We start from the raw sequence: 25524 nt of genomic DNA on the forward strand, positions 1-25524 counted from the left end.
ATAGATTATGTGGAATACGCCTAATTTTTTTTTAAATTTCAGCTTTATTGAGATATCATTCACATGTAAAATGATAAGATATTTAAAATGTACATCATGGGGGCGCCTGGGTGGCGCAGTCGGTTAAGCGTCCGACTTCAGCCAGGTCACGATCTCGAGGTCCGTGAGTTTGAGCCCCGCGTCGGGCTCTGGGCTGATGGCTCAGAGCCTGGAGCCTGTTTCCGATTCTGTGTCTCCCTCTCTCTCTGCCCCTCCCCTGTTCATGCTCTGTCTCTCTCTGTCCCAAAAATAAAATAAAAAAAAAAATGAAAAAAAAATGTACATCATGGTGACAATAAAAAACTTACACATTGCAAAAAGATTCCCCCTGTCTAGTTAATTAAAACATCTATCACCTCACTTTTTATTTATTTATTTGTTTCATTATTGATTTTGGAGAGGATATTTAAGTTCTCTCTTTGCAAATTTTAGTTATACAATCCAGTGTCATCAACTACAGTCACTATGTTTTACGTTAGATCCTCAGACGTGCTTATCTCATAGCTTAAAGTTTGTACCCATTTACCAACCTCTCCCTATTTTCCCCAACCCCCAGCCCCTGGCTACTTTTCCATTCTGTATTCATGGGTTTGATTTTTTAAAAAGGATGATACATATATGCGATCCATGCAGTATTTGCCTTTCTCTGGCTTATTTCCCTGAGCATAATGTCCTCAAGTTCCATTCATATTGTCACAAAAGGTGGGATTTCCTTCCTTCTCGTGGCTAATATTCCATTGCATGTATGTGTATATATCATATCTTCTTCATATTCCATTGCGTGTATGTACATATATCATATCTTCTTTATCAATTCATTTGATGGACACAGGTTGTTTCCACACCTTGGCTCTTGTGAGTAGTACAACAGTTCTATTTTTAACAGAAGAAACGCCATGACTGTGGCTTGACAGATGTTCATTAACTGCTATATCGAATTATATAATCAAAAATGACTTCTATCTTGGACAATGAAGGCAGCAGCAAATTACTGCTTGGTTTAGTTTGGTGTCATAGACACCTGGATTCTAGTTTCAGGTTAGCAACCAGCTGATTGTGTCAATTTAAGAAAGTAGTTTAACTATTGTGGATTCGTTTTAACCATAAAATGAGAGGGTTTTTTTCCCCCCAGATATCTGCTTTCAACTTCTATACCCTACATTGATATTCCAGGAGCTCTTGGGCTGGGGGCCAGCCAATAGCAAGGAAGGGAGGAAGCCCCAAAGAAATGGGTCTCTAAGACCTTCCTGATGAGAAACTCTGCTTTTTTAAGTTTGTTGTGCCTTTGGGGGCGGGGGTGGGAGGAGTCTCTCCGCTTAACAAATGGGTTGGAAAAACTCTGTCCAAGATGATAACTAGATTTCTTTCTAGCTTTTCATTCCATACTTTGAAGCAGTAGATGTAACTTGCAACATGAATGAAAGATGCATGTAATTTTAAAAAGAAATGCCGTTGGAAGAACACAGTAATTCCTGTCCAATTGTGGCTTGAAATTTTATATACAACTGTGATTAATGGAACACACTGCAGAGGGGAAAGGCAGTCTTGGAATCGACATTCTCTTGGCTAATTGCTGCATATGATATTTATCTCTGTGAATCTAATGAAGTCAGGCAGGCTCTACTTGAAGTGACTCTTTAAATTCAGTTCATATGAGCCTGGGTGGCTCAGTCGGTTAAGCGTCATACTTGGGCTCAGGTCATGATCTCCCCGTCTGTGAGTTCGAGCCCCACGTCGGGCTCTGTGCTGACAGCTCTGAGCCTGGAGCCTGCTTCGGATTCTGTGTCTCCCTCTCTCTGCCCTTCCCCTGCTCTCTCTCTCTCAAAAATAAATAAACATTAAAAACATTAAAAAAAAATAAAGTAAATTCAGTTCATATAAACAGTTCTCTCAGTTAAAAATGTCCCTATATTGAATCAATTTCACTATCTAATTTAATTGGGAACATTGGTTTTATTAATCACAATTACCAATACGTTGTGTTTTCTTAGTCTGAGAGTTATTTTTTTTTTAATTTGGAGTTTACTTGGAAGTATTTTAAAAATATTAAAAAAAACCTCCCAAGGTTTATAGAAAGGGTGAGAGGGGAGGGAAAAAGAAAGAAAAATAAGGATTTAGCAAAAGGAAATTTAAAATATACCTGGGATACAGGGAGCTGCTTGGCATTTGTTCAGTATATGGATAAAGATTCCCTGAAATTGAAGCAGAAGTCAGTTTGAGAATTGCTTCTCTGGTTTGGAAAACTGGTGCTGTGACTCGATCTGGTGCAAAGGGACACCAAAGGGGACAGAGAGAGGGAGGTCCTATTTCATTTTCCTGTGGTTTCACATCTTCACATCTGCCTCCTGTCTTCTCACCCTGCAGGGCTTCTAGGGACCCAACTCTATTTGAACTTACTCGTCTTGATTTCTACAGGAGGTGGCAAGGCATCACGCTGTCTGTCCCCTGTGCTCTCGCTCTCTTCCAAGAAACTTTGTCCTTTAAACCTATTAATACTTTGCCCCGAGAAATGTGCCCCTAGGTAGAGGCGGGACATCAGGGTCAGGATTTTCTGTGCTTGAGCTCAGAAGGGCTTCCGCAGCCAATAGTCAGGAAATGTCACTGCGGCTAAACAGGGACAATAAATCCCCAAGCTACCCAGTAATGCAATCTCCCTCAACATGGAAAAAGGTCAGGCTTGAACTGTAAATAAATTCCTGTCACACAGCAGCGTATGTCTTCAGGTGAGATAGTAAATCTTCTTGGAGATAAATAGCCACAGATACCATAATTCTCTTCCTATGGTCCTGGGCTTCATCAGTTAATTTTTCTACAGTCAATCTTCCATAAAGCTTGGGTATTAACATTCCCTCGGTGTGTAAAGACCTCCCTGAGCACACAAGCTCAATGAGGTGGGGGTGGGGGGCTGGGCTCCAGAGGGTTCTATACTCTATAAACCATGAACAAAATTTATAGAGTATAGGCTCTAATACCCCGAGAGGGAAGAAAATTTTGATATACAGCCTGTTTGTATTTAAAAGAAGATAGGACATAATTGATGCTTCCTTTGGTATATAAAATTCTTCAATTTTTTTTTGTGTCAAACCTTTTCAAATGCTATAAATGGAATATCCAACACATTACAACGTATTACATTCAGTTTTCTTTATCTTAACAGTCCAGAGGTTAGTACTTGGAGTCAAACACCTGAAGTCTCAATTCTGATTCTTTACTCAGTTGATCAGCATTTATGAAGCTACCAAGCTGTAAAGATACAAAGATGAATGAAGTTGGCTGCCCCAGAGAACTCACAGCCTGGCTGCAGGGGAGAAACACATGCATACACACACACACACACACACACACACACACACACACACACTTAAAATATAATATCCTAAGTGCTATAACCAGGGTTTCCCCAAAAGGCAACAGAGGAGGGAGCCAGTAACTGGGAAATTTGGGAAGGTTTCACCAAGGGAATTGTATGATCAGTTTCTTGGAGAATGAGTAGTTTTCCTCAAGGTAGAAAAGGAAGGAGAAATACATACAGATCAAGAAAGGTTGTGTACAAAGACCCAGAAATGTAAAAGACCTTGGCATATCTAAATAACTGAAAATTTCAAATATGATAGAAGCTTAAGGTATATGTTGGGAAGTGGTAGGAGGTTTAACTTTGAAAGGTTAGCACAGTTTAGGTCAAGGCCAAAGACATGCACAACAAAGACAAAGGAGGTTGCATCTAGCAAATTTCATCATGTCTCTGACAGCCAAATGGAAAGCAAGATGAGGTCTCTTTCTATACCTAAGACACACCCCTATCTTTGCAAAATAAAAACTTATCCTAGATAGCCAGATGAGCTGTAGTACTTCATTGAAATCTGCTGGCTTTGAACTCTGATCATGAAGGAGTCCTTAAATAGCAGTGCATTTTAGAAGAGCCCTTGTCTTTGACCTCTGCTTTTTTCATTTGGCAGAAGTTAAGAATGACAGTTTTTAGAATATAGGGTCAAGTCCTTTGAGTGATCCAAGAGCTCCTGGAAAAAAGGAAGTCATTAGGGAAGTTATTCGTACTTCTCTTTGTTTCATATTTTGGCAATATTATTTTGTGTTTTTGTAGAGCAACTGACGTTTGAAATATAAACTGAAGTTTTTTTTATTGCTCAGCATTTGGCATTTGTTTTATAACTCTTGTGAATGTATGCAAAGAGGAGAAGGTCACTCGGGAGTAAGCATTTTGATATATGTTGACAGAGCACTACCTTGCCAGAATCTGAGTTCTTACTTAATAGCAAGCAGGATCATTACTAATTTCTAAGTCTCACAGTGAAACATGAGTTCAGGTCCATTACAGCCAGCTGTTTGAACTAGGGACTAAAATGTTTGCAGTGCCTTAGGAGAAGTGCTAAAACCAGCTCTGAAAGGACACATAAAAAGAACAGCAGTGTTTTCTTTTCTTTTCTTTTCTTTTCTTTTCTTTTCTTTTCTTTTCTTTTCTTTTCTTTTCTTTTCTTTTCTTAAGGAATTCCAGTGTATGTAAAATGGACTTCTAATAGGATGGAAGATGCTGGAATGGATTTCTAAGAATCCTACTTCCTTGGATATTTTGATCTGAATGCAAGGATATATTCATTTTAAATTTTTTTTCAAATTTTTGTCTAAATTATGGTTAACATATAGTGTGATATTGGTTTCAGGAGTGGAATCTAGTGATCACTTACATATAACACCCAGTGCTCATCACAAGTGCCTTCCTTCATATCCATCACCTATTTAGCCCAACCTCCCCCCCCAACACCTGCCTTCCTACAACCCTCAGTTTGTTCTCTTAAGAATCTCTTATGGTTTGCTTCCCTCTCTTTCTTTGTTTTCCCTTCTCAAATGCTTATCTGTTTTGTTTCTTAAATGCCACATGTAAGTGAAATCATATGCTACTTCTCTTTCTCTGACTGACTTATTTTGTTTAACACAATACACTCTAACTCCATCCATGTCATTGCAAATGGCAAGATTCCATTCTTTTCAATGGCTGAGTAATGTTCCATTGTGTGTGTGTGTGTGTGTGTGTGTGTGTGTGTGTGTATACAAAATCTTCTTTATCCATTATCCATATTTGGGCTCTTTCCATATTTGGGGTATTGTTGATAATGCTGTTGTAAACATCAGGGTGCATGTAATCCTCTGAATCTGTATGTTTATATCCTTTGGGTAAATACCTAGTAGTGCAATTGCTGGGTCATAGAGTAGTTCTATTTTTAACTTTCTGAGGAACCTCCATACTGTTTTCCAGAGAGGCTGCACCAGTTGGCATTCCCACTAACAGTGCAAAGGGGTTCCCCTTTCTCTTCATCCTCGCCAACATCTGTTGTTTCCTGAGTTGTTAATTGCAGCCATCCTGACAGGGTGAGGTGGTATCTCATCTTGGTTTTGATTTGTATTTCCCTGATGATGAGTGATGTGGAGCATTTTTTCATGTGTCAGTTGGCCATCTGGATGTCTTCTTTGGAGAAGTGTCTATTCATGTCTTTTGCCCATCTCTTTACTGGCTTCTTTGTTTTTTGGGTGTTGAGTTTGATAAGTTCTTTGTAGACTGTGGATATTAACCCCTTATCAGATATTTCATTTACAAATATCTTCTCCCATTCCATCAGTTGCATTTAAGTTTTATTGACAGGTTACTTCACTGTGCAGGAACTTTTCATCTTAATGAAGTCCCAATAGTTCATTTTTGCTTTGGTTTTCCTTGCCTCTGGTGACATGTCTAGTAAGAAGTTGCTGTGGCCAAGGCCAAAAAGGTTGCTGCCTGTGTTCTCCTCTAGGATTTTGATGGTTTTCTGTCTCACATTTAGGTCTTTCATGCATTTTTGAGTTTATTTTTATGTATGGTGTAAGTAAATGGTCCAGTTTTATTCTTCTGAATGTTGCTGTCTAGTTTTCCCAATACCATTTGTTGAAGAGACTATTAACATTGGATATTCTTTTTAAAAAATGTTTATTTATTTTTGAGAGAGAGAGAGGGGGAGAGAGAGAGAGAGAGAGAGAAGTGAGGGAGGAGCAGAGACAATAGGAGACACAGGATCTGAGGCAGGCTCTAGGCTCTGAGTTGTCAGTGAGGAGCCTGACACAGGGCTCAAACCTACGGACTATGAGATCATGACCTGAGCTGAAGTCAGACACTTAATCGACTGAGCCACCCAGATGCTCCTTTCATTCTTCCTGCTTTGTCGAAGATGGGTTGACCATACATTTGTGGGTCTACTTCTGGGTTCTCTCTTCTGTTCCATTGATCTATGTGTCTGTTTTTGTGCCAATACCATACTGTCTTGATGACTATAGCTTTGTAATATAGCTTAAAATCCAGAATTGTGATGCCTCCAGCTTTGCTTTGCTTTTTCAGGATTGCTTTAGCTATTTGAAGTCTTTTGTAGTTCCATACAATTTTTAGGATTGTTTGTTCCAGCTCTGTGAAAAATGCTGGTGGTATTTTGATAGGGATTGCATTAAAAACGTAGATAGTGGGGTACCTGGGTGGCGCAGTCGGTTGAGCGTCCGACTTCAGCTCAGGTCACGATCTCGCGGACCGTGAGTTCGAGCCCCATGTCGGGCTCTGGGCTGATGGCTCCGAGCCTGGAGCCTGCTTCCGATTCTGTGTCTCCTTCTCTCTCTGTCCCTCCCCCCTTCATGCTCTGTCTCTCTCTGTCTCAAAAATAAATAAACATTAAAAAAAATGTAGATAGCTTTGGGTAGTGTCAACATTTTAACAATGTTCATTCTTCCGGCTAATGAGCATGGAATGCGTTTCCATTTTGGGGGGTAAGCGTTCAGTAGTTTTCAGAGTACAGATGTTTTACCTCTTTGGTTAGGTTTATTCCTTGGTATCTTGTTTTGGGTATAATTGTAAATGGGATCGATTCCTTTATTTCCTTTTCTTCTGTTTCATTATTGGTATATAGAAATGCAACAGATTTTTGTACATTGATTTTATATCCTGCAATTTTGCTGAATTCATGTATTTGTTCTAGCAATTCTTTGGTGAAGTCTTTTAGGTTTTCTACATAGAGTACCATGTTGTCTGCAAATAGTGAAAGTTTGACTTCCTCCTTGCTGATTTGGATGTCTTTTATTTATTTTTATTTTCTGATTGCTGAGGCTAGGACTTCCAGTACTGTGTTAAATAATAATAGTGAGAGCAGACATCCCTGTCTTGTTTTTGACCTTAGAAGAAAAGCTCTCAGTTTTTCCCCATTGACAATGATATTAGCTGTAGATCTTTTGTATAGGATGTTGGGGTATGTTCCATCTCTATGCTTTTTGTTGAGGGTTTTTATCAAGAACGGATGATGTATTTTGTGAAATGCTTTTTTCTGCATCTGTCGAGAGGATCATATGTTTCTTATCCTTTCCTTTATTAACATGGTGTATCACGTTGATTGGTTTGTGAATATTGAACCACCCCTGCAGCCCAGGAATAAATCTCAGTTGATTGTGGTGAATAATTCTTTTACTGTCCTGTTGGATTCAATTTACTAGTATCTTGTTGAGAATTTTTTCATCCATGTTCATCAGGGATATTGGCCTGTAATTCTCCATTCTAGCAGGGTCTTTTTCTGGTTTTGGAATCAAGGTAATGCTGGCCTTATAGAATGAGTTTGGAAGTTTTCCTTCCATCTCTACTTTCTTGAACAGTTTGAGAAGAATAGGTACTAATTCTGCTTTAAATGTCTGGTAGCATTCCCTTGGGAAGCCATCTGGCCCTGGACTTCTGTTTCTTGGGAGATTTTTGCTGACTGATTCAATTTCTTTGCTGGTTATGGGTCTGATCAAATTTTCTATTTCTTCCTATTTCAGCTTTGGTAGTTTGTATGTTTCTAGGAATCAATCCATTTCTTCCAGATTGCCCAGTTTGCTGAACTATAATTTTTCATAATATTCTCTTATGATTGTTTATACTTCTGTGGTGTTGGTTATGATCTCTCCTCTTTCATTCATGATTTTATTTATTTGGGTCCTCTCTCTTTTCTTTTTGTTAAGTCTGGCTAGGGGTTTATCAAGTTTATTAATTCTTTCAAAGAACCAGCTCTTAGTTTCAGTGATCTGTTCTACTAGATTTTTGTTGTTGTTGTTGTTTTGTTTCTATATCATTTATTTCTACTCCAATCCTTATTATTTCTCTTCTTGTACCAACATTAGGCTTAATTTGTCTTCCCTTTCTAGCTCCTTTAGGTGTAAGGTTAGGTTGTGTATTTGAGTCTTGCTTCTTGAGATCAGTCTCTATTGCAATACACTTCCCTTTTAGGGCCACCTTTGCTGCATCCCAGAGGTTTTGGAGTGTCGTGTTTTCATTTTAATTTGTACCTGTGTATTTTTTAATAACTTCTTTAATATTCTGGTTAACCCATTCATTCTTTAGTAGCATGTTCTTTAACCTCCATTATTTGTGGTCTTTCCAAATTGTTTCTTGTGGTTGACTTTCACTAATGGTCTGAAAATATGCATGGTATGATCTTGATCTTTATCTTTCTGTGTCTATCAAGGACTGTTTTGTGACCTAGAATGTGGTCTATTCTGAAGAATGTTCCATGTGCACTTGAAAAGAATGTGTATTCTGCCGCTTTAGGATGAAATGTTCTGAATATATATATATATATATATATATATATATATTTTTTTTTTTTTTTTTTTTTTTTAGAGAGAGGGTGCAAGTGAGCGAGGGACAGAGACAGAATCCCATGATGGTGGGGGGGGGGCAGGGGAGAGAGGAAGGGAGAGGGAAAGAGAGAGAATAAAGCAGGGCTCACCTGGGGCTTGTGTTTTTATCTGAAGCTGGGCTGGAGCTCACCAGAAGCAGAGCGCTGGCTCACCCGAAGCAGGGCTCATGTTCAAATGATGTGGGGCTTGGGCTTACCCAAAGCGGGGCTTGCCCTCACCAACTGTGAGATCATGACCTGAGCTGAAGTCAGATGCCCAACTGACTGAGCCACATAGGCACCCTCCTGAATATATCTGTTAAGTTCATCTGGTCCAGTGTGCCATTCAAAGCCATTGTTTCCTTGTTGATTATCTCCTTAGATGATCTGTCCATTGTTGTAAGTGGGGTATTAAAGTCTCCTACTCTTATGGTGTTATTATCAATGAGTTTCTTTATGTTTGCTATTAATTGATTTATATGTTTGGGTGTTTTCAAGTTGGGGGCATAAATATTTACAATTATTATATCTTGTTGATGGATAGACCCCTTAATTATGATATAATGCCCTTCTTCATCTCTTGTTACAGTCTTTGTTTTAAAATCTAGTCTGCCTCTTAAAGGCAGCATATAGATGGGTCTTGTTTTTTTATTCATTCTGGTACCCTATGTCTTTGATTGGAGCATTTAGTGCATTTACATTCAGAGTGATCACTGAAAGTTATGAATTTAGTGCCATCGTGTTACCTGATGAGTTGGTGTTTCTGGTGATATTGTCTGATCCTTTGTAGACTTTGTTGCTTTGTTGTTCTTCTTTTTTTTGTCCAGAGTTCCCCTTAAAATTTCTTGCAGGGCTGGTTTAATGGTCACAAAATCCTTTAGTTATTGTTTATCTGATAAAGTCTTTATCTCTCTTTCCATTCTGAATGACAACCTTGCTGGATCAAGGATTCTTGACTGCATATTTTTCCCATTCAGCACATTGAATATTTCCTGCCACTCTCTTCTGGCCTACCCAGCTTCTGTGGACAGGTCTACTACTAACCTTATGTGCCTACCCTTGTAGGTTTAGGACCGTTTGTCCCTAAATGCTTTCAGAATTCTCTCTTTATCTTTGTATTTTGCAAGTTTCATTATGTTATGTCATGGTGTTGACCCGTTATTGTTGATTTTGATCAGAGTTCTCTGTGCCTCTTGGACTTGAATGTCTGTTTCCTTCCCCAGATTAGGGGAGTTCTCAGCTATAATTTGTTCAAATAAACTTTCTACTCCTTTTCCTTGCTTTTCTTCTTCTGAGACTCCTATGATGTGGATATTGCTTCATTTCATGGAATCACTTAGTTCCCTAAGTCTCCCCTCATGACTTACTAATTTCTGTTCCCTCTTTTTTTCAACTTCATTATTTTCGATAATTTTATCTTCTATTTCACCTCTTCTCTCCTCTGCTTCTTTAATCCTCATTGTCACTGTATTCCATTTGTTTTGCATCTCACTTATAGTATTTTTTATTTTATCCTGACTAGTTCTTAGGTCTTTGATCTCTGTAGTGTGTGTTTCTCTGGTGTCTTCTATGCTTTTTTTCAGGCCCAGCTAGGAGTCTTATGACTGTTGTTCTAAATTCTTGTTCAGCTATATTGCTTAGATCTTTTTTGAGCCAGTCCCTGGCTGTGACTTATTCTTGACCTTACTTTATGTGTGTGTGTGGGGAGGGGGGGTGGTGGGAGGGGTTCCTCCATCTTATCATTTGGCTACATCTGTCTTTTGTGTGTTTTAAAAGCCTGTTATGTTTCCTGCACCTGAGAGTACTGCTATATTAAAAAGGGGTCATACACTGTCCAGGGCCTGGAACTTCAGAAAGTGTTTCTGGCGCTTGCTGTGTGCACTCTGCTGTTGCATTTTGGCTGCTCTTTCTCATGGTCAGTCCTCTGCAGAGCTCCTCCTTCCTTGCAGTGGTGGAGTGTTTGGACCTTTAACTAGGTGTGCTTTGATTTGTTTGTTGAAGTACCCCTGGAAAAAACATTGGGGAGAAAGCCTGATCCTTAAAAAAGGGAAAAGGAAAGGGGACAAAAAATATCAGAGAATCAAAAAACTATAAGGATTATTCCAAAGAAGAAGAAAGAAAAAAGAAGAAGAAAAACAAACAAAAAGAGAAAAAAAAAGTCTAATCCAAAAAAAGGAAAAAAAGGAAATAAAAAAAAAACAAATAAGAAACTAGAAGACTGATTCAAGAAGAAAAAAGAGAAGAAGAAAGAAACAAAGCAAAAAGAACTATAGGTGTCATTTTGAAGTTCCGGATTTTCAGTGCACTTGGTTCATGGGGGGTGTTGGATGCGCTGGTCTTCTAGAGGAGAGGTCTGCTGCTTTGGCTTAGAGTCAGTCTTGCCCCAGTAAATAAGCAGTTGCCAGGCATGGGGGTGAGTGGATTTGGGGTTTGGCATAAGTGGGTTCTGCCTCCATGGGCAACCACTGTGTTGCTCTCTGAATTCCCACCATGCTGGTATTGGGGGAAAATTGTGCCTCCCCAATCTTGTCTCCTCTCTGACTGTGGATCTCACACACCTTCTGTTCAGACAGACGTCACAGAATAGCAAGGGCAGTAAGCTCACCCTGAGCCACAACTCTCCTGCGTTTTTTCCTTGGTGGGTGGCTAGAATTCAAAACCCAAAATCTTATGGGGCACCTGGGTGGCTCGGTTGGTTAAGCGAACAACTCTTGATTTGAGCTCAGGTCATCATCTCACAGCTTATGACTTTGAGCCCCACGTTAGACTCTGTGCTGACAGTGGGGAGCCTGCTTGGGATTCTCTCTCTCTCCCTCTCTCTCTGCCCCTCCCCTGCTCATGCTCTCTCTCTCCCTCTTTCTCCAAATAAACTGAAAAAGAATCTTAAAGGACTCCCTCCTCCAGAGTAGGGCCCCTCCATGCTATGTGAAGTCTTCTGTCCCTGAGAAACAGCCCCACACCTGCACAGTGCATGAAATCTGTGGTGTAGCACTGCTGAAAGCAGCAAAGGTTATATTCTCTCTGGGTGTGCCTCTGCACCCTGCTGATGAAAGGCCTTTGGCTAGTGCCTGCAGTGTCTTTTGTCCTTGGAAGGCAATAAACCGTCTTCCAAAAGTCCTCCAGGAAGGGGACTATTCTCTCTCAGTGCACCCTTGAGACTGCTACACCCTGCTATGCTCTTCAGGGCCAGCACCCTCCTCCCCAGGAATGCACACCATGGCTCTGCTCCAGAGAAAGTTGCACTCTTCCAAACATCAGGGTTTGAGCTTCAAATGCCGTTTGCAAAAAAAATAACTGGGACACTCAGTACTTCTCTGTGGTCTAGAGGGGTTTTCCTCTTGTGCTAACTCAACGCCACACTTTCTCAATCCCTTCTCTTTCTCTCCCTTTTGTCTTTCCACAGAAGGTTCCCTCTCCTCCACAGCACTACCATTTTTCTCTCCCCCAATTCACTTCCACACACCTCATACCTACCAAGCTGTCTCCCTCCAACTGTGGAGATCCTTCTGTCAGTCCGCAGATCGATTTTCTGGGTATTCCAAGCGATCTGATCTGAACACAGCTGTGTTTGAGGGACAAGGAAAGCCCAGAGTCCCCCTACTTCTCTGCCATCTTAACTTTTCCTTGTACCTGATTTCCTCAGCAATGAGCTGTGACGAGCAAAGCTCATTAGAGACTCAATGTCCAGGATTCTTGCTGGAAACTGGTCACATAGGCTTACTTTCCTTAGCATACACTAAAATTCTAGACTCCCAGAAAGAAAGCAGGTGTTCAGCATAGATCACATGGTTTGCACAATTTTGTAGAGTAAGCCATTAGTATCAGTTCTTGGAATGGTGGGAGTTGTCCTGAAATCCAAGTTCCCATGTGTCAGTCAGAGGGCAAGCTTGGTAGCAGGCCTGTCTAGAAAGAGGAATTTTCAGGCCTGCTGTGTTTACTCCTTTCTGCACAGGTAGGTTGCTCTACCAGCATAAACTCTTCCATGCTCTTCCATGTGGCTGGCCCATGACAACCTTGGCCCAGTCTGTCAGCAAATTGGACATATCTAGACAGAAATGCAGATAGAATGGCTTTTGCCAGACTGCAGAGTATCAGAAAGGGAGGTCTGGTGTAGCAAGTTCTTGTCTTATATCCATGTGCTAGTCAGGCTTGATGTGGTCTACATGACTCATGTCTCAGCTTTGAGTTGATTTGCATCCCTTGGCCCATGAAACTTGGCTAATCCTCACAAGGTTGTGCTCTTCTAGATGCCCTTGGTACCTTCGAACTTATATATGGCCCTTATCCTATGTTGTATCACATCACAGCTCTACTGGTGACAGAGTTATTGTTATGTGAGTAGAAACAGTCTTGCTGACTCCCTTGGACCTGCTAGTAAAGGCAAAGGACATTTGATTGGTGGAACAGCTTCCAGGCTTGGACTTTACTCATTAAGAAAATAAAACTGCACATGCTCAAAAAAAAAAAGCCAAACAACAACAACAACAAATCTTCAACGGCTACAAAGGTCCTGGAGCTACTTCTGAAAGAACAGGTCTAGTTTGGGATGTTAGACTAAGGTAAGAGGATTGAGAGAGAGAAAGAAAAAGGTAACCCCTTGCTGGAATTGGGATAGGAGAATAGATTTAAAGGAAGCAGACACTGAAGGGTTTTGAGGAAAGGATCCTTAGGACAGCTGCTTTGGGTTGTACACTGTCAGGTCTGTTAGTTGCTTATTTGAAAGACATCAGTACATTTATACATTTCTTTTCAATATTTAAAAATTTTCTTAGATGTCATCTGATGTGTTTAAGCGCAATGCCATTCTGAAACATGAGGTGGTCTGCATTTGTTGCCTGGCTGAGTTTGTTTTTCTATCATCTATTCCCTCAGCTTCTCGAGGACAGGAAACGTAAAGGATACTTTGCACATTTTGGATACTAATAAAGATGTGAAGTAATGAATGAACACACACATACATTATTTGGCAAAAGAAAAGGAGAGTGATGTTGTTTTGTAATATGCCCAGCAATCAGGTCTAAGTAATGCCAGAAAGGATTTTTTCTGGAAGGAGCAAATTAGTTGTACCAGGTGCCAAACCACACTCTAAATGAGCAAGGGGTAAAGGTGAGAGAGCTGGGGACAGGCAAAAATTTTAGGCATAGTTCTGAAGCATTTCAAATGATATAGCAGCAGGATTTTGAAGAGCTCTAAAAGGACAGCAAATATTCTAATCCAGCATCAAAAGTAAATCGGATGTTTTTGAACAACGCAATACAAGACTTCTCTAAAGCAGTCTAAAGTAAAGTCACAGCCAATTGGCTAATGTAAACTTCGGCAATAAACTAAAAAGGCCTTTATAAAGACCCAACCAAATGATTTTTTAAATTTTCAGACAATTTTGCTATGAGCTGGCATTAAATTTCATTTCACACCTGCTACAAGCAAAGAGATCTTACCAATGCAAAGATATTCTTTCGGTAAGAATGTTTTCTAGGAAAAGAGAATGGCTGGATGGTCTTTGTTTGACAGGAATAAACAAAAACAATGTCTGGTTAAATACCATTTGATTCCTGACAGAGAACTGAAAGTGTGGGTAGCAAGTTCCCAGAAGAGATCTGAGGCTAATTAAAGTTTATCAGAAAATCCTTTAAGCATTTTTATTCAGGAATGGTAATTTTTTCCCAGAAGAATTTGTAAATAATCTTATAAAATGATTTTTGTAATCAGACCACGTTTGGGCATTTCTTCCATATTAATAAAGAACATAGTTGATTTTTTCAATCATATCAGTATTCACAGACACATGTTGAGCATATAGATCTTCAAATGTAAAGGAAGCTGTCATATGTCATCCGAACTGTTATAGTTGGAAAAAGAATGACTTCAGTCACCATAGGGGGAGGGACACGGAACGTCTCTTGTCTCGAGAATATGTCATTCATTACCAAGTGTAAGTAGGCACATTAGGTAGATCCCTTGCTGCAGGTTGCTATCTTTAGAATAGCCAAAATAATTATAAGAAAGAGGGGTGGCTTATGGAACCCAAGGGCTAGAATGCAGCTGGGCCTTGGGAAGGTTGCAACAGTTGCCTGGAAACCTGTGGGAAATCCTGAGTACTCTCTCTGGTCTCTTGTTTCTTTCTGTGCATCTGTTGCCTTCTTTCTTGGGGAACAGCTTTTCCTGTGTCTCAGCCCAGTGGAAGATGGCAGCCAGCAGTTTCCATGTTCACAAGGTCTAGCCACACTGAGGGACCAACTTTCATTCTTGCTCCCAATTTCAGATTTCTAGGAGGTTGGGGCTTCTCACTTGCTCAGCTTGGAACATTCCCATTCCACTCAACTGAGACCAGGGAATTCAGTTGTATCATATAAAAAGGTCTGCTGGGTCCTCCCGATAGATTGGGAAGTTCTTAGAGAAGGAAGAATTGTTGTAAGTGAGGCAAACATACTCCAAAGTGTATGACATTAGGCTTGATCAAAAGCAGGGATTATTATTTAAAAGTTCAATATAGCAAGACAAAAACCTGTTAACTACTGAGCAGCCCTAGAGAACAAAAAGTTTGAAACTATGGAGTGCCTAGGTGGCTCAGTCAATTAAGCGTCCAACTCCTGATTTTGGCTCAGGTCATGGGCTATGTCATAGTTTACGACTTTGAGTTCTGCATCGGGCTCTGTGCTGGCAGTGCGGAGCCTGCTTGGGATTCTTTCTCTCCCTCTGCCCCTCCCTTGCTAGCGCACACTCTCTATCTCTCTCTCTCCCAAAATAAATAAATAGACATTAAAAAACATTAAACAAAATTTTGATCTTAGCTCTGGAAGGTTCAATAGGATGTCATACTCACAATGGCTCCCAAACCTGGACAATTACGAGAAACAGATTTAGATTTAGATGTTTAGATTTAGAAATAAGTTTCCTGGTTCTCCTTTAAGATTCTGATTCATTAAATCTGAAATCTGCATTTAAAATCTTCTTTACTGATGCTATTAATTAAGTAGATTTGGGGACCACCGATCTACTGTATACTCTGGCTTCTGGATAGCAAAGATCTTATCTAAAGGGTTTTCAGGGAAAGACACTCATAATCTGAAACATTTCTTCTTATTTTTTGACCTGAGAATCAGAAACTTTTTCTTTACAACCAAATAAAAATTTCCACCTACAATGAAAGGTTCAAAGCATGTTTTGCCTTATATTTATTCTATGCTTATTCTTTCCTAGCTTCTATCCAAATCCTTTACACATTTCCAGTTCTATTATATGTGCATTATTCAAATCCAACTATGTATATCTGGACAAAAACATTTCCCTTTTAAAATATGCTGGAAATTTTGCCAGACCACTGTTCAGTTCTCTTCAGGGCCTGACACCATCCCAGAAGCAACTTCAATCTTACTGGCTAGTTCCAGCCTGGATTTTGTCTGGGGGACATGCTGGACAATGCCTGGATGTTCTCTGGAGCAAATGTAATTTGAGGGGTGAATGCAGTTTCAGGGAACCAAGTTCGCTATGAGAGAAGCTATAATATCTGGCATTGGACAAAGTGAGGAGGTCAGAGGCAGCAGCTGACAAGAGATGTCTGACACTGGAGTCATCAGAACAGGCTAGAAAATATGAGTGTGGGGTGTGGCCAGGCAGGATGGCCTGGTATTGCTCAGGGAACAAAGGAGACTTCTTGGGGTGCCCTCTCACTCAGGCTGGGAAGCAATGGGCAGATTGGCCCTGATGCCAGGTATTAGAAACTTACCATTTGGTCGTCACTTTATGCAATACTTGCTTGATTTCCTATATCTCTTACTGACTTCTGTCCAATTTTCTATTCTATAACTCATGCAGTCTCTTAAAAATTCTCTTGGACTTTTCTAGTTTATTCTTCCAGTATCTTCATTCTGGCATGTTAATCCTGTGGTGCACCATACAATGGCACATGAGTCTTTAGTGGAGAGGCTCAGTAATACTGATTGATTTTTCAGTGCTTTCATTTTTTTCCCAGGAAGTACAGAGGTACAAATAAGTAGGGGGTGTACAAATAAGGGGAGAGAAAGAGGGGGCCATGAGTATGGGCCTTTTAAAACAACATCTCATTGGGGTGCTGCAGTGAATTTTTGAGCACCATGTTTTAAGAATAGGCTTTGGAGAAAAATGATGGAAACATGTGAAGGACTGAAGAGTTGAGGCCCATGTACATGGGTTAAGAGAATCGGGGTGGTTGACTGACAAGTTGAGAAGTCTGTGGGGTGCGGTCATATGGAAGCATAATCTGTGGGAATATAGTTTTGAAGGTGGTCTTTGCAAAGACATGACACATCTTCCCAGGGCATCAATTTACGTAAATATCAGGGTGGGGGAGAAGATTATTTTTTTAAGTTTATTTATTTTGAGAGAGACAGAGATAGCACAAGTGTGGAAGGAGCAGAGAGAGAGAGAGAGAGAGAGAGAGAGAGAGAATCCCAAGCAGACTCTGAGCCACCAGCACAGAGCCTGATGTGGGGCTCAAACCCACAAAGCCACGAGATCATGACCTGAGCCCAAACCAAGAGTTGTCCACTTAACCGACTGAGCCACCCAGGTGCCCTGGGAGATCATTTTTGTGTGACTCCGTCATAGCTATATGATGGAGCAGAGTGCAAAATTCTCACAAATTGTTAACATAAAACACAAAAGAAATGTTAAGCTTTCATCTGAGTTGCCATGGTTTAGTTTTTTGAATCCTGGGTATACGCATTTAATTTCTTTAGCCGTCTAGAAGCACCCAGTTTTCAATTACAACATGGAGGAAGATGGTGACCAACTTCCCACCAGCTCAAAAGAACTAGAATTATGGGATACACAGAGGATTTTTAACTTCAATACAAAGGAGGACTTTCATCAGGGTGAATACAAACACATCAGATCATCAAGTGAATTTAGAAACAAGAATATACTTCTTACCTTAAAGAAAAGGGTAACGTGGAGCGGACTGGATACGCTGCCCTCCAAACCTTGGGTGTCTTCTTTCTGAGATGGAGTCTCACCTGGGGGGTGTGCTTCCTTCTTCTGATGAGCCTTCTTTGCTGAACTGGAATCATGGTGAACACACTTCTTGCTAATGATCTCAGAGGACAGGGCTGAGGCAAAATTTCCCAGAATGTTGTTATATTTAGACCTATCTGGAAGAAAGTTACCAGATTTGAACGGAGTATTTTCATATCAAGAAATTCTGATTCCAATTGCAAAAGAAATAGCATGGATTTAAGTGAAAAGTGAATGTCATACTCTTTTTCAGTCTCATCTTCCAAAAGTAACTACTGATAACACTTTCTTATACATCCTTTCAAATATTTCACGTGCATGAATGAGATACATGCATGCGCACACGCACTCATGATCCATTATTCACATTTCTTTACCTTGCTTTTTTCATTTAAAATGTGCAGAACATTTACTATACAATTTCCTACGGCATCTTTCCTAATAGTTACAGACAGCTGCAGAGTATTCCACCCCGTGGCTGTACCGTTCGTTAAACAATCCCGTATTTCAGGAAATTTAAGCTGTGTGACAGATGTAGCAAGTTGCTTATGAATATCCATTCTTCTTTCTGATGAAGACAACTCTGATTTTGTTCAAAACAGCAATATTCTCGGGGCGCCTGGGTGGCTCAGTCGGTGGAGCGTCCGACTTCGGCTCAGGTCATGATGTCACGGTCTGTGAGTTCGAGCCCCGGAAGCTCTGCATATGGAGACTGTTTTTGAATTATTTCTGTTATAAATAAAGTTTCAGTCACTGCCCGTTTGCCTGATTATTTCCTTAGACGAAAGAATCACGTGTGGGGCGGAAGTTTGAGAAGTAGCCAGTGGATGAGACAGTGTTTGGGGGTGGGGAGCAGCCATCTTTTTGGGTGTATTCCACAGTACAATGACCCTCCGGATTTTGTTGATAATACAAGTTGACTCAGTGGCACATCGTGCATCGCCAACATAATTCTTGTAGTTACTCATATCCCTGTTTCTTCCTGGCTTCCTTCCTGCCTGTCTGCTCCTGGCATTTTGTGGCCAGAGGTCAGCCTCCTGTCTGTGTCTTTGACAGTCTGGATGTTATTGCCATTTGCATTCCGCCCGGGTCTGTTCTGATTATTTCAGCACGACTTGGTCAAAGGAGAAGAGCAAGCGAAGTCAGTCCCTCTCACGGGGAGACAGTTCATCCAGGCCGCAGGCAAATTTATTTCTGTTGCATCTTGATATCCAAGGTGGAAAAAATTGAGGTCACACATCACAGGCAGGCAGAAAACAGAATTCTCAAACGTTTCGAAGCCATTTCACTTTATTGAAAATATATTGCAGCGCAGGGATGGGCAAGGGTGATCATCAAGATACTTAACAATCATAAAATGTGGATGTTCCTTATCAGAATGGACGCTGGCATTAAGCAACCGGCAAGGCTGCCCTGGTGTGTACCCCCTATCAGCTGGGGGACAGGGAAATGGGATTCTCCTTTTTTATCCTCAGGAACTAAATTATGAAATTCTTGCCAGCTGGACTTCCCTTCAGCAGGTGCTTATCTCTCCTAACCAGTCTATGAGAAAGAATCTTCCTAAATCCCCCTTAAAAAAAAAAAAAATCTCTCTTTGATTATATCATCAGTGGATATTTTTTCTTAAAGGTCCAAAAATTCTAACTTGGATGTATTAGAACTCTTTGGGTTGCAAGCAAGTAACAGAGCCTAAGTCAGATTATATTCAACATAAAGGGGAAGTTTTGGGGTTCCGTGACTAGGAAGTCTAGGATGGAAACCACCAGGTATGTTTGGATTCAGGCTCAATGGTACTGTTAAGACTCTTCAGTGATTATCTCTGTTCCTCTTTGGATGCTGGCCCCATTCTTTTCTTTGGCACGTGGTCTTCTTCCAGACTAGTGGTCAAGGCCAGTCTCATGGGTATGTGACTCTCATGCTCACAAAGGTCCTGGCACTGGAAGGGCCCTGAGCACAGGCATGTGAACAAGCCCATCCCCGAGTAACTGAGCCAGACTTGGATCAGCAGAACCCCCCACCTGGCTTATGAACAATAATAAATGCTTGCTGCGTTTGAGTTTGGGGACACTTTGTTATGTAGTATTACAGCAATAGATAACAAATCTAGGTGACTGTTAATACTCTCCCAATGCTTTACCAACCATTGTGAGACTTTTTAAAACAGGCACTATGTGGTATTCACCTTACTGTTCCCTAGCAGTACTTAGCACAGCACCTTACACTTAGCACTTGGCCAATAAATATTTGTTGGGACAAAATTACCCTCCATTACTTCCTTATCACTGTTTCTCTTTTCAGTGAAATGTCCTAAGTGACTCTTCTGTGGTTAAGGACATCATCCCCATTTTACTGGGCTTCTGACCTGACCCCTCCATCGAGGCTGTTCTGGAACTACTCGCCAGTGCCATCTGTGCTGCTTACTGGTTATGATGGTCACCCTTCTTCCCTTCCCTTACTTGGCATCTCCACAGCTTTAGGTACAGTTGGTTCCTTCTTTCTTTAGAGGACACTTTCTTTTTCTGGCTTTTGTGGCACCACATTTGCTTGGTTTTTCTTTTTGCTGGCTACCTTTCTGCAGGCTCCTTTGATGGAGCTTCTTTCTTCTTAATATAAACAATTGGACCTTGGATTTCTTCTTTACTTTTCTTTCTGTTCTTCTCTCCTTTGGTGACTTCAACTATCCTCTTGGCACTAAATACCATTTCTATACTCATCACCCTTAAATACTTATTTCCAGCACAGACTTCCCCAAAATCTGTCTGCTTGCCTGGCGACTCCACTTGGGTTTCCAGATGATATTTTATTTATTTTTAAATGTTTATTTATTTATTTATTTATTTATTTATTTAGAGAGTGAGTGAGTGAGTAGGGGAGGAGAAGAGACAGAACCCCAAGCTGTCGGTGCAGAGCCCAACACATGCCACAATCTCATGACTGTGAGATCATGACCTGAGACAACATCAGGAGTCAGATGCTCAACCGGCTGAGCCCCACAGGTACTCCTCCAGAGGATATTTTAAACCTAATACCACTAAAACAACCATTCTTTGTGGACCTCCTCACTCTGCTCCTATTCCTTAGGTCCCATTGCAGTAAGTGGCACCACTACCCCACCCCGTTGGGCATGACAAAAATCTAGGCATTGTTCTTGTTTCCTCTATATCCTTTACTCCAACATTTATCTCTCAGAAAGATCTACCAATTCTACTTCAAAATCTATCCTGCATTCTTCCACTTTTCTACATCTTTACTATCCCTTAATCCAAGACATCATCATCTCTTGTCTGGAGGAATATAACAGTTTCCATATTAATTCTCTATCTTGTCTCATCATCCATTCTTCCCTTTGCAGCCAGAACACAATATTAAAACATTGTAGATCAGATTATGGTTATGTTATTCTTCTGACTTAAATACCCTTCTTGTCTGAGTTCTTCTAAAACTTGGGGAAAAAAAATCCAGTCTTTATCCCTTCTTAGGAAGGCCTCATCTTATGACCCTGTGCTCAACTTTTAGCATCTTCACATCAGCAACAACTCTCCAGCCACACTAAGCTTCTTTTGGCTCCCTGAAATTGGTTCCTACTGTAGGTGCTTGCATTAACATTTTTCTCTGGAATGTGTTTATTATTCCTTGATCTTTGCATGACTGTTTCTCATCACACAGATCAACTTTATTTTTTCTTCTTTTTATTTGAGAGAGAGAGAAAGAGAGAGAGAGAGAGAGAGAGAGAGAGAGAGAGAGAGCATGAGTTGGGGAGAAGGGCAGAGGGAGGGAGACAGGGAATCTTAAGCAGGCTCCATGCTCAGTGCAGAGCCCCATGTGGGGCTCAATCCCATGACCCTGGGACCATGACCTGAGCCAAATCAAGAGGTGGATGCTCAACCAGACTGAGCCACTCATGCGTCCCCAGTGTTAATTTATCTTCAAAGAGAGGCCTTTCCTAGACCACTCAATCTAAGTTTACTACAAAGTCACTCTCTTACCTCCTCCTACTTTTACATCCTGGCATAACATTGATCACCCTCTAATACTGTTCTTGGCCTTGTCTCTTTCTCTGTCATATCCCAAGGCCTAGTATTTTCCTACATTTTCTCAAATGTGGTGGGCTCTCCCTATGTATTTGTTGAATGAAAATGAGAAAAGAAATGTTGAATAGTGTGAAAGGCTGAACTTACCTAATTTTCCTTTCATTAAGAATGGTATTTATAATTCAAACCTGAAAATAGCACTCTGACAGTTTTCCACATAATCCAACATTTTGAAGACAAAAGTTCAGTTTTGATTAAGAATCTTTTCTTTTTTTTAAAATCAATTTTTTAAATGTTTATTCATTTTTGGGAGAGAGAGAGAGACAGAGACAGAGACAGAGAAAAAGGGAGATACAGAACTTGAAACAGGCTCCAGGTTCTGAGCTGTCAGCACAGAGCCCAACATGGGGCTCGAACCCACAAAATGTGAGATCATGACCTGAGCCAAAGTCTGATGCTTACCTGACTGAGCCACCCAGGCACCCCAAGAGTCTTTTATTCTTGATGACAATGAGATGCTGAAAAAAGAAAGCAAAAGAGAGGGTAAAAACCCAATTCACTACTAACTTTAAATAATTGCTATTGCATATATATAAAATTCTCAAAAATAAAATGATTATTGGAGTTGGCAGTCAACCAAGATTCATATAACCATCAACCTCCTCTCTCTCTCTCTCACTCTTTTTCTCATCGCCATTTCTTGGGTGGATGTTATGGAATTTTAAAAGAAGAAAAATTATCCAAGTAAATGTGATGCATATGACACCTGTAATGCATATTACACCTGTGAGAACTGTATAAATCAGGAGATAGACACGTATCCATGCTCCCTAGTGGCAGCTAATAGGTTAAGAAGAGAATTTCACTGTGATCAAACACAAAGCAAAACACTGGGAAATACCATAATAGAATTATACCATTATCAAGAAAAGCGTGTCTGTGTGGTAGCAGTTGGAGACAATGAAGAGGAGTCACACATTTTGGAAAAGGTGGATGAATGAGTTAGATAATCTGATGACATAACATGCATAGCACAAAGGCACTAAGATCAATAGAAGATGACGCCATTTGCTTTAAAAACCTTTTCAGCTCCAACAAATCAGATGTCTTAACAAAAGTCAGATGGATTTTCATACTGCTGTCTTCGGTAGTGTAAGAGCTGAGAATTGTCTTCGCTAGTGTAAGAGCTGAGAATGAATAAAGCTTTCCACTGATCCTTGCAAATGCTCCAGGGGCCCCATTCAGTGCAGAGTAAGATCAGCACCCCCTATAATTAGCCATTTGCTCTGAATCACAGGCCACAGATAAGCTTTCCAGCAGCCCTTGGGAAGGCATGAGAGCCCTCAGAAAGGTGACCCTGCTGGCAAATTAAAAGCATCTAAGTAGATGTGCACACTTTACTTGAAGAAAGGCATAAATTAGTCATGATATTTATTGCAGGACAAAAGAATCCCCAGTTATCTTCTCTAACCAAATATCTGTCTTGGACAGTTCGAGAAACTGGACAGGACAATGAGTCAATAACGTTCACACTGCTGAGTGGCCTTTTTGGTGAGCTCCTTGTCAAGAGTTTGCAAAAGGCGACTGAGATGGGTGATGTCACCACCTGTTTCTCCATAATAGCTGGGGTCTTCAGCCAAGAAAAGAAAAGAAAAGAAAAGAAGAAAAGAAAAGAAAAGAAAAGAAAATGCTGGACTCTGTGATTGTATACGCCCTAGTATTTTGGAAAAGTAAGTGTGGTTAAATCAACATATGACTTACTTTCTTTTTTCTCAACATCAGTCATGACTTTTTTGACTCTTAGGTAAACAGGTCTATTGTCATTTTAAATTGGAAATGCATTCTGAGTTCAGAAATTAAGTGTATTTGGCCCAAGACCTCTGAAATGGATTTAATTCAAATATTCTCTTCTTTCTCAGCTCTGTCTTCCTCAGGCTGGATGCTTTCTGGGACGAGAGGGTGGTTGCTGCTCTCTCTTTCTATCTCTTCGTCTGGCTTTTCCTTCTCTCCCTCTCCAGCTTGCCAGTCAGTTTCTAACTCCTCGAGGGTAGCAGGATGGCAGGATGCTAGGGTAGACTGGGTCTTCATGGGCTTTTCCACAGCCGGGGTCTGCTCTGCTTTCTTCCTCTTCCTTTGGGACAGGCTGATGAGTCTAGAGCACAGCTGGTGAAGTATGGCTGTGGGCCACATCCAGCATGCTACCTGTATTTGTTAATAAAGTTTTAGTGCAACAGAGACATATGTATTTATTTATGGATTGTTTATGGTTGCTTTCATGTTACAAACAGAGAGTTGAGTAGTTGTGACACAGATCATACAGCCCTAAAAGCCTAAATTATTTATTATCGGGCTCTTTCCAAAACAAGTTTGCTAACTGCTTTGTCTAGAGTTTGAGCAGTCGTTTTTAACTTCTTCTGGAACCGGTAGACATCCAACTTTCCCCTCCAACTTCTTGCTGATGGTTTTCTTCCAGCACTGCGGGAGGTCCTATTGCTGACCCTACTTTGGCTTTCTCCCATGGCCCACATCTGTCTAAGGGAAACATTCATGCATCCCTTGCCTTAAACTGCAGAACAACAGGCGACCTATTCCTACATTTCTACAGGCTTAAGGTAGAGTCTTGTGGGTAGAGGGCGTGGTGTAGGGACTCATAGTATGTTACTAGCTCTACAGAGGAAAATTTCTTCATAAATCCTTCACCTTTGCCTATCTTTAGTCAGGCTGAGCATCTCAATATCACTTTTTATATATGGTTTTTATATTTTCTTTAAGTTGGTTTTAAATATTTCCTTTATAAATTCTGTACACTTACAGTGTGTCAACATCCTATACCTACAATATGGAATCCCATATCTATAATATGGGTACTTCAGTTGAAACTTTGGTTAATATGCTAAAAATATATAATAATCTATACCGCTTGGGAAGTAGATATTCACCTCTGTAGTTAGATTAAAAGAATTTGATAAAAGGGTTTCACCCAAATATTTCCCTGTTATGGGTTGGACACTCTACCATTTGGGACTCATTTCTTTGGGTTGTTATTCCAATATAGCAAGCTTTTAAAGAACATATGCTTCATGTGACATGAATTTACATGAAAGCAGAATTAGCAAAATGTTTCCAAGTTCCAAACCATTTTCAAATTAATTCAAAATCTTAAACACTTCCTTTAAAAAGTTCTCCATGTAGCATATGAGAAAAAAGTAATTTTCTGAAAAAAATAATCTTAAATATTATATTTTTGAAATTAATTTTAAATGTCATAATGCTCAACTATGTAAAGGTAAGTTTTACTTTTCTAATTCAAAAAAACAATAAGTGATATGAGGTATTTCACTTTCTTTAAATAAAAGTATAAAATGTTAAAATATTTTTAAAGTGACATGCTTTGAGTAGACATATTTTTAAAAATGTAGACTGAAATTTAAAAATACAACATGAAAAGAGATGAATTTTGTTTTTCAAAATCTGATGCTCACATTCTTAACATTTGAGCCATAAAAATTAACTGGGAAATTTTAAAATAAATTTGTTTTTCCTGCCATAATTATCTGATAGGACAGAAAGAGTTAGGCTGTTATTTTTAAGCACATCTCTGCAAGTAGCATATTCCAATATGCAAGGTCTCCATTTCCATTAAGTTTAAAGCCAAATTGGGTGCAAAAGTTGCTGCATTTTTTTAACATTGATTTTTTTTTTTTAAAAAAGCACTAGAAACATCTCGATGCAGTATATAACATTTTGATCAGATGCATGTAATGTATGTATCTGATGAAAAGAACCAGGTGATGCAC

General features: G+C 40.1%; 1 long non-coding RNA gene across 1 annotated transcript in view; it reads right to left on the minus strand.

Moving 5' to 3' along the window:
• Nucleotides 1-22193: 22193 nt before the first annotated feature.
• Nucleotides 22194-25524, minus strand: part of LOC125169505 (uncharacterized) — a 71352-nt gene continuing 68021 nt past the window's right edge. The window contains exon 6 of the long non-coding RNA XR_007153707.1: nt 22194-22245. This is a non-coding gene — a long non-coding RNA (uncharacterized LOC125169505). The remainder of the gene's footprint in view (nt 22246-25524) is intronic.

The sequence above is a fragment of the Prionailurus viverrinus genome, chromosome B4, assembly GCF_022837055.1.
Source record: "Prionailurus viverrinus isolate Anna chromosome B4, UM_Priviv_1.0, whole genome shotgun sequence".
NCBI lineage: Eukaryota > Metazoa > Chordata > Mammalia > Carnivora > Felidae > Prionailurus > Prionailurus viverrinus.